At 48.5% G+C, this 10,204-nt stretch overlaps 1 protein-coding gene across 1 annotated transcript in view; it reads right to left on the bottom strand.

Annotated features, from left to right (window-relative positions):
• MGAT1 (alpha-1,3-mannosyl-glycoprotein 2-beta-N-acetylglucosaminyltransferase) overlaps positions 1-10,204 on the bottom strand; it is a 61,835-nt gene that overhangs the window by 43,005 nt on the left and 8,626 nt on the right. The window lies entirely within an intron of this gene.

Genomic DNA, 10,204 nt, shown 5'->3' with positions numbered 1-10,204 from the left:
AAAAGAAAAAAAAGTCAGGTAGAAGAGTTACTTACAGTGCAAGGAAAATGGTGACAATTTGTTGGTGTGTGGGCGGGGCTTAGAAATTTACAGAAAAACTTTATTTCAATAACTATACAAAAAGTGAAAAGCTACCTGATAAATTTTACATCTCATCCCCAGTATAAAGGGGTATTCGCTAGGGATCGACCGATTATCGGTATGGCCGATAATCACGATTTTGGGCATTATCGGTATCGGCAATTACCTTGCCAATAATGCCCCACACTGCGATCGGGGGGATAAATAGCCTATCACTTATACCGGAATATCGGTATAAGTTATCGGCTATCGGCCCTAACCTCCACCGATTATCGGTATTGGCCCTAAAAAAAAAAACGATATCGGTCGATCCCTAGTATTCACCTCCGATACCGTGATGGCGCAGTGAGGGTCAGACCTGCGACAATTTGGCTGGATCTGTGCTGTGGCCCCTTCGCTGGTTTTTCGTTGCAGCTGTGCGCTGGCTGTGCAGGGAGTTCTAGCCGTCCCCAATCACCTATATACAGCTCTACTGTGCAGGGAGTTCTAGCCGTCCCCAATCACCTATATACAGCTCTACTGTGCAGGGAGTTCTAGCCGTCCCCATTCACCTATATACAGCTCTACTGTGCAGGGAGTTCTAGCCGTCCCCAATCACCTATATACAGCTCTACTGTGCAGGGAGTTCTAGCCGTCCCCATTCACCTATATACAGCTCTACTGTGCAGGGAGTTCTAGCCGTCCCCATTCACCTATATACAGCTCTACTGTGCAGGGAGTTCTAGCCGTCCCCATTCACCTATATACAGCTCTACTGTGCAGGGAGTTCTAGCCGTCCCCATTCACCTATATACAGCTCTACTGTGCAGGGAGTTCTAGCCGTCCCCATTCACCTATATACAGCTCTACTGTGCAGGGAGTTCTAGCCGTCCCCAATCACCTATATACAGCTCTACTGTGCAGGGAGTTCTAGCCGTCCCCAATCACCTATATACAGCTCTACTGTGCAGGGAGTTCTAGCCGTCCCCATTCACCTATATACAGCTCTACTGTGCAGGGAGTTCTAGCCGTCCCCATTCACCTATATACAGCTCTACTGTGCAGGGAGTTCTAGCCGTCCCCATTCACCTATATACAGCTCTACTGTGCAGGGAGTTCTAGCCGTCCCCATTCACCTATATACAGCTCTACTGTGCAGGGAGTTCTAGCCGTCCCCAATCACCTATATACAGCTCTACTGTGCAGGGAGTTCTAGCCGTCCCCATTCACCTATATACAGCTCTACTGTGCAGGGAGTTCTAGCCGTCCCCAATCACCTATATACAGCTCTACAGTGCAGGGAGTTCTAGCCGTCCCCATTCACCTATATACAGCTCTACTGTGCAGGGAGTTCTAGCCGTCCCCATTCACCTATATACAGCTCTACTGTGCAGGGAGTTCTAGCCGTCCCCAATCACCTATATACAGCTCTACTGTGCAGGGAGTTCTAGCCGTCCCCAATCACCTATATACAGCTCTACTGTGCAGGGAGTTCTAGCCGTCCCCATTCACCTATATACAGCTCTACTGTGCAGGATGTTACAGCCGTACCCAATCACCTATATACAGCTCTACTGTGCAGGATGTTACAGCCGTACCCAATCACCTATATACAACATAGACAACCGCCAAGCCCCTGAGCCTGCCGGAGCACACACGGGACGGAGGACTTGTAATAGCAGGGGGATCATGGGGGGGGGGGGGGGGGGTTGGTGAATGAGTAAATGGTGTGGCTCAGGAGGGGAGGGGGAGGGGGCTGAAATATAATTGCACAGGGGCATCAGATGGGGAATATACTGTCACAGGGGCATCAGATGGGGAATATAAATGGCACAGGGGAATGATGTGGCACATGGAGTGATAAGGGGGGGGGGGGGGAGATGTGGCACAGGATGGTAGAAGCCCCATTTCGAATGCTGATACTGGTACTACTTTGTGCATTGTCGACGTGCAGCACAGGGTCACTAAACTATGCAAGGGTGTCACCACTAAAAGTTTGGAAAGTTCTGACTTAGGGGGAGCCCTACCTGATGGGGGTGATATCTATCTGGGGGCCTGTCTACCTAACAGGGGTCATTTCTATCTGGGGCTCTGTCTGGGAGCCCTACCTTTTTACCAACTGGGGGAGATTATATATATCTGGGTCCCTATTTACATACCAGGCGAGCCCTACATGCCTGCATACCTGATGAGGGGACGTACCTACCTGAAGGGGGGGGGGGGGAAGACTTCTTACACCTCTCAGCCGGAATGTTGGACCACTCTTCCTATAAGCTTCTTACACCTCTCAGCCGGAATGTTGGACCACTCTTCCTATAAGCATCAATAAGCTTCTTACACCTCTCAGCCGGAATGTTGGACCACTCTTCCTTTACAAACTGCTCCCGGTCTCTTATTGGAAGGCGCCTTTTCCCAACAGTAATTATAAGATCTCTCCACAGGTGATCAATGAGATTTAGATCTGGACTCATTGCTGACACTTCAGAACTCTCCAGGGCTTTGTTGTCGTCCATTTCTGGGGCTTTTTGACGTATGTTTGGGGTCATTGTCCTGCTGGAAGACCCAAGATCTCGGACACAAACCCAGCTTTCTGACACTGGGCTGTACAGTGTGACCCAAAATCCATTGGTAATCCTCAGATTTCATGATGTCTTGTACACATTCAAGGCCCCCAGTGCCAGAGGCAGCAAAACAACCCAAAACATCACTGACCTCCACCATATGTCACTGTAGGTACTGTGCTCTTTTCTTTGTAGGCCTCATTCCATTTTCGGTAAACAGTAGAATGATTTGCTTTACCAAAAAGCTCTATCTTGGTCTAATCTGTCCACAAGAAGTTTTCCCAGAGGGATTTTGGCAAAATGTAGTCTTGCTTTTTTATGTCTCTGTCAGCAGTGGGGTCCTCCTGGGTCTCCTCCATAGCGTTTAATTTCATTTAAATGTCCACAATTTTGGTTCTCAAGTCCTCAGACAGTTCTCTTCTCCTCTTTCTGTTGTCCATGATTAGTGTGACACACACAGACACACAATGCAAAGACTAAGTGAACTTCTCTCCTTTTTATCTGCTTTCAGGTGTGGTTTTTATACTGCCCACACCTGTTACTTGCCCCAGGTGAGTATAAAGGAACATCACATGCTTGAAACAACTTTTTCCACAATTCTGAAAGGGGCCAATAATATTGTCCGGCCCATTTTTTGAGTTTGGTGACATTATGTCCAATTAGCTTTTTTTCCTCCTTTTTTGGTTTAGTTCCAATACACACAAAGGGAATAAACATGTGTATAGCAAAACCTGTGTTTTGCTATACAGGGGGGTGCCAACATTTACAGCCATGACTGTGTATACAGTTCTGCTGTGCAGCGAGTGGCTGAATCTGCTCTGTGGCCCCTTCTTTCACAGGATCAGTGGGGGCCCCAGAGGTCAGACCCATAAGGATCCCCAAGTGATGGTGTTTTCTGGCACTACATCCTGCCTGTATGAGCAATGCTAGTCCCCTCCAGAGCTCATTGTCGGGCCTCAGATGATGGTTACACAGGATGGGCAAGTTCACACATGCGTATTTTGGTACCCTTTGACTTCAAAGTATGCACGTATGAATTCACCCTAAGAGCAGATAGGTCACATGACTGTGGAGCGATCCATTAACCATTCAGTAATGCTTTGGATATGACAGGAGGTTATTCTACCGCGCATACACCAGCCGGGTTATTCTACCGCGCATACACCAGCCGGGTTATTCTACCGCGCATACACCAGCCGGGTTATTCTACCGCGCATACACCAGCCGGGTTATTCTACCGCGCATGCCGATAAGCCGATAATGCCCCGCCCCCCGCACCGCGACCGCAACCCCCCGACCCACCACACCGCGTCGCACGGCAGTATACCGGTATGGATTTTTGCCCATACCACTATATCGGTCGGGCCCACCCTCCGAGTCAATAAAAAAAATTAAACTTACCCGTAATGGGGGTGGTCCGGGCCATCCATCCTTCCTGTAGTGTCCGGCGGCATTCCGGGTGAAGAGTGAACCGGTCCGGGCTGTCCTTCTCCGGCGGTCATCTTCTCCACTCCGGGCAGGCTCCGGCCTAGTACACTGCATAGACGCCGCTACGTCAGGTGCGTCGCTGCGCACGGGCATCACAGCGCAGCGGCGTCTATGCAGCGTACTAGGCTGGAGCCTGCCCGGAGTGGAGAAGATGACCGCCGGAGAAGAAGGACAGCCCGGACCGGTTCACTCTTTACCCGGAATGCCCCCGGACACTACAGGAAGGAAGGATGGATGGCCCGGACCACCCTGACAGGTAGGGGAGAGAAGCGGGTGGCGGCGGCGGCCTATGGCCCCGCAAAAGCCACGACAGATCATTGATTTAAAGCGCCCGCTTTAAATCAATGATCTGCAGCGGTGTCACAGGGGGTTAAATAGCTGATAACTTATACCGGAATATCGGTATAAGTTATTGGCTATCAGCCCTAACCTGCACCGATTATCGGTATCGGCCCTAAAAAAAACGATATCGGTCGATCCCTAGTATACACCAGCTGGGTTATTCTACCGCGTATACACCAGCCGGGTTATTCTACCACGTATACACCAGCCGGGTTATTCTACCACGTATACACCAATTACAGTAACTTCATTTATCCAGTACGATATCTTATACGAGCAGCATTCAGTGTCATGAACAGAGTCAAACCTATAACCAAGCAGCTTGGTCACGCTATGTAATACTGATGGTAGCTCCCACAATGCACTGCAGGCTGGAGCAGCTGATCACTGGCTCCACCGCAGCTCCAGTGACCAACCCCTCCACCACCACCAGTTTAGATTTCCCCTTGGAACCTCCTTCTATGAGGTCACAGCCTTGTACAGGACATAACTGCGGGGGGACACTGGACTGTCTGTACCGATGAGATCCCCCATGGGCACGGGACCACATAGAATGTGTTGGCAGTTAAGAACCATTTGGCCCATCTAGTCTGCCCAATAATCGGAATACTATGAATAGTCCCTGGCCCTATCTTATATGAAGGATAGCCTTATACCTATCCTATGCATGTTTAAACTCCTTGACTGTATTTGCAGCGACCATTTCTGCAGGAAGGCTATTCCATGCATCCACTACTCTCTCAGTAAAGTAATACTTCCTGATATTACTGCAGAAACCTTCCCCCTCTAATTTAAAACTATGTCCTCTTGTGGTAGTTTTTCTTTTAAATATGCTCTCCTCCTTTACCATGTTGATTCCCTTTATGTATTTAAAAGTCTCTATCATATCCCCTCTGTCTCTTCTTTCTTCTATACACGTTAAGGTCCTTTAACCTTTCCTGGTAAGTTTTATCCTGCAATCCATGTACAAGTTTGGTATCTTCTCTGAACTCTCTCTAGAGTATCTATATCCTCCTGGAGATACGGCCTCCAGTACTGCGCACAATACTCCAAGTGAGGTCTCACCAGTGTTCTGTACAGCGGCATGAGCATGTCTCTCTACTGCTTATACCTCTCCCTATACATCCAAGCATTCTGCTAGCGTTTCCTGCTGCTCTATTACATTGTCTTCCTACCTTTAAGTCTTCTGAAATAATTACTCCTAAATCTCTTTCCTCAGATACTGAGGTCAGGACTGTGTCAAATAATCTATATTGTGCCTGAGGGTTTTTACGCCCCAGGTGCTTTATTCCCTGAGGTCCCCACTGGTGACAAGACCGCGCTCAGAATATTCTCCATTGACTACAACCCTCTGTTGTCTGTTACTCAGCCACTGTCTAATCCACTCAACAATATGGGATCCGAGCTCAATGACTGTAGTTTATTGATAAGTCTCCTATGTGGGACAGTGTCAAAAGCCTTACTAAAATCTAGATATGCGATGTCTACTGCCCCTCCGCCATCTATTATTTTAGTCACCCAGTCAAAAAAATCAATAAGATTTGTTTGACATGATCTCCCTGAAGTAAACCCATGTGGGTTTTCATCTTGCAATCCATGGGATTTTAGATGTTCCACAATCCTATGCTTTAGTAGGGTTTCCATTAATTTCCCCACTATTGATGTCAGACTTACTGGCCTATAGTTGCTTGATTCCTCCTTACTACATTTATTGTGAATGAGCACAACATTTGCTAATTTCCAATCTTCCGGGACGGCTCCCGTTACCATTGATTGGTTGAATAAATCTGTTTTGCTAGCTCACCACTAAATTATTTTAATAATTTTGGGTGCATCCATCAGGCCCCTGTGATTTATTTGTCTTCACTTTAGAAAGCAAACATAGAACCTCTTCCTCTGTAAAGACACATGCATCAAACGATTCCTGAGTTTTCCACCTGTACTAATGAGATTCCCCCTGGGGACCGAACCACCTGTACTAATGAGATCCCTCATGGGGACCGGACCACCTGTACTAATGAGATCCCTCATGGGGACCGGACCACCTGTACTAATGAGATCCCTCATGGGGACCAGACCACCTGTACTAATGAGATCCCCTGGGGACCGGACCACCTGTACTAATGAGATCCCACCCCTACCCCCTGGGGACAGGACCACCTGTACTAATGAGATCCCCCCCTCCCTGGGAACGGACCCCCTGTACTAATGAGGATCCCCCCCCCCGGGGACCGAACCACCTGTACTAATGAGATCCCTCATGGGGACCGGACCACCTGTACTAATGAGATCCCTCATGGGGACCAGACCACCTGTACTAATGAGATCCCCCCCCTCATGGGGACCAGACCACCTGTACTAATGAGATCCCCCCCCCCTCCCTGGGACCGGACCCCCTGTACTAATGAGGATTCCCCCCCTGGGGACCGGACCCCCTGTACTAATGAGGATCCCCCCCCCCTGGGGACCGGACCCCCTGTACTAATGAGGATTCCCCCCCCCCCCCTGGGGACCGGACCCCCTGTACTAATGAGGATTCCCCCCCCCCCGGGGACCGGACCCCCTGTACTAATGAGGATTCCCCCCCCCCTGGGGACCGGACCCCCTGTACTAATGAGGATTCCCCCCCCCCCCCTGGGGACCGGACCCCCTGTACTAATGAGGATTCCCCCCCCCCCCCTGGGGACCGGACCCCCTGTACTAATGAGGATCCCCCCCCCCTGGGGACCGGACCCCCTGTACTAATGAGGATCCCCCCCCCCTGGGGACCGGACCCACTGTACTAATGAGGAGGATCCCCCCCCCCCCTGGGGACCGGACCCCCTGTACTAATGAGGATCCCCCCCCCCCTGGGGACCGAACCATCTGTACTAATGAGATCCCTCATGGGGACCGAACCATCTGTACTAATGAGATCCCTCATGGGGACCGGACCACCTGTACTAATGAGATCCCCCATGAGACCGGACCGTTTGTACCAATGATCAGCTTCGTGCATATTCAAAGTGCAGATTTTCTAAGTGCATCAGAGATATTCAGTAAGTAAGGCTACTTTCACACTATATGTTGCTCGATTTTAAAGAGCAGTTATAATGTCCTGTTAAGAAAACCCTTAAAAACAGCCGTAACAAAATCCCATTCAAGTCTATGGGATTTTTTGATTATCCGTTATCACCCGTTATGAATAACGGACGTTATTTGTGACCGGAGAAAAATTTGTGTATGTAACGTTTTTCTTCCATCACAAATAACATCTGTTATTCATAACGGGTGATAACGGATAATCAAAAAAATCCCATAGACTTGAATGGGATTTTGTAATGGCTGTTTTTAAGGGTTTTCTTAATGGGACAATGTAGTAGGGTCTTTGAAACGGAGCAACATATAGTGTAAAAAGGAGCCTTATCTGGAGATGGAACAAAAAGATAAATAAATAAATAAAAAATAACGCTGGGACCCCCGTGATCTCTCCTGCAGCACCATCATCAATGGAAGAAGAATGAAAGTCGGCCACTCACCAATTCACGCCTTCAAAAGCTTCTTTATTCTTTATACTCACAAAACATATACGGGAGAGGGACAAAACACCAGGGGGGATACAGATAGGCGACAAGCTCCGTTTCACATTGTCTTCTTTGGTGAAGGTTATATGGCCGGATGAAGCTCTAGACAGTGTGAAACGGAGCTTGTTGTCTAGCTGTATCCCCCTGGTGTTTGTCCCTCTCCCGTATAGGTTTTGCGAGTATAAAGAAGCTTTGAAGATGAGAATTGGTGAGTGGCCGGCTTTCATTCTTCTTCCATTGATGATTGTCTATATGCTACATAGAGCCAGAGCACGCCACACGCAGAAAACAGCAGCAGGAGCATAGTTTCCACACCACCGTCCCCATACCACAGTTGCCGAACACATTTTCACAACTAATCTCCTGCAAGGATCACTCTGTGGCCGATGATTGGCAATGCAGGGGAAGGAGTATCGTGACGTCACAGCTCCGCCCCCTCGTGATGTCATGCCCCGCCCCTCAATGCAAGTCTAAGGAAGGGGGCGTGGTGGATGTAAAAAGATAGCATTAAATCTAACCTAATACAAGTAAGGCTGCTTTAACACTATGAAAAGTACCAGTTATAAAATAGTGTGTGATCGCTATTAGAAAATCCCTAACATACGTTAGAAAATCCTATTATAGTCTATGGGATTTTTCTAATAGCCGTTATTGCTCGTTATTCAAAAGAGGCGTTATTTTATGACGGGAGATAGTCACGTTCAATAGCCCGTCACAAAATAACGCCCGTTATGAAAAACAGGCGATAACGGGTTAAAACGGCTATTAGAAAAATCCCATAGACTATAATGGGATTTTCTAACGTATGTTAGGGATTTTCTAATGGTTTAACGCCGCGATCGCCTACTATTTTATAACGGGTACTTTTCATAGTGTGAAAGCACCCTTAGTGAGAACAACTTAGAGTCAGTTTGGTAATCATTCAGTATCTCGTGTAGTTGTGATATATATAGACCGCCTGGCAAAGTTAAATAATTTGATCTACTAGTTGAGGAAATAGCTAAAATGACATTGAAAGGGGAAGTTATCATTATGGGGGACTTTAATCTTCCTCATGTGAACTGGAAAACCAAAATGGCTAGTTCTGCCAGGAGTACAGAAATTCTAAATTCCCTACTGATATTATCTCTACAACAAGTAGTTGAGGAGCCAACCCGGAAGGAGGCCATCTTAGATTTAGTATTCCCAAGAAAGAACGCAGCCGACACTGCTTAACACTTAGTCCCCCGGGACCTCGCAGCATGAACCTCCGGACGTACACGGCACTGACCCCCGGTGCTCACAGTAAAGACAGGACAGCTTGCAACAATTCGGATGAAGGCGAAAAGAGCACTGGGCACACAGGTTCCGGTCAAGCAGTTTATTTGCAGGTGGAAATGCTCAGCAACAATTGTTTCGCGAATAAACTGCTTGACCGGAACCTGTGTGACCAGTGCTCTTTTCGTCTTCACCCGAATTAGATTTAGTATTCACTAATGGAGATTCGGTATCTGACATAACTGTTGGTGAAAGCTTGGGGTCTAGTGATCGCCAGTCAGTGTGGGGGGGTCTAGTGATCGCCAGTCAGTGTGGGGGGTCTAGTGATCGCCAGTCAGTGTGGGGGGGGTCTAGTGATCGCCAGTCAGTGTGGGGGGGTCTAGTGATCGCCAGTCAGTGTGGGGGGTCTAGTGATCGCCAGTCAGTGTGGGGGGTCTAGTGATCGCCAGTCAGTGTGGGGGGTCTAGTGATCGCCAGTCAGTGGGGGGGGTCTAGTGATCGCCAGTCAGTGTGGGGGGGGTCTAGTGATCGCCAGTCAGTGTGGGGGGGGGTCTAGTGATCGCCAGTCAGTGTGGGGGGGGTCTAGTGATCGCCAGTCAGTGTGGGGGGGGTCTAGTGATCGCCAGTCAGTGTGGGGGGGGTCTAGTGATCGCCAGTCAGTGTGGGGGGGTCTAGTGATCGCCAGTCAGTGTGGGGGGGTCTAGTGATCGCCAGTCAGTATGGTTTAATATAAGAACAGTAAATGAGTCCCACCACACACAAACAAAAGTTTTCGATTGTAGAAAATGGGATTAGTGGTAAATGAGTCCCCATCAGACTGGAACAGTTTCAATGGAGTCCAGGAAAAATGGGACTACTATGGTGATTTTTTTTTATTATTCCTCTATGCCCTGGCTGGCAAACGAAATAAAAACAAACTTTAACTCACCTTCC

This window comes from Hyla sarda, unplaced genomic scaffold (assembly GCF_029499605.1).
Source record: "Hyla sarda isolate aHylSar1 unplaced genomic scaffold, aHylSar1.hap1 scaffold_663, whole genome shotgun sequence".
In the NCBI taxonomy this organism is placed as follows: domain Eukaryota; kingdom Metazoa; phylum Chordata; class Amphibia; order Anura; family Hylidae; genus Hyla; species Hyla sarda.
This window is presented reverse-complemented; position numbering and strand designations above follow the sequence as displayed.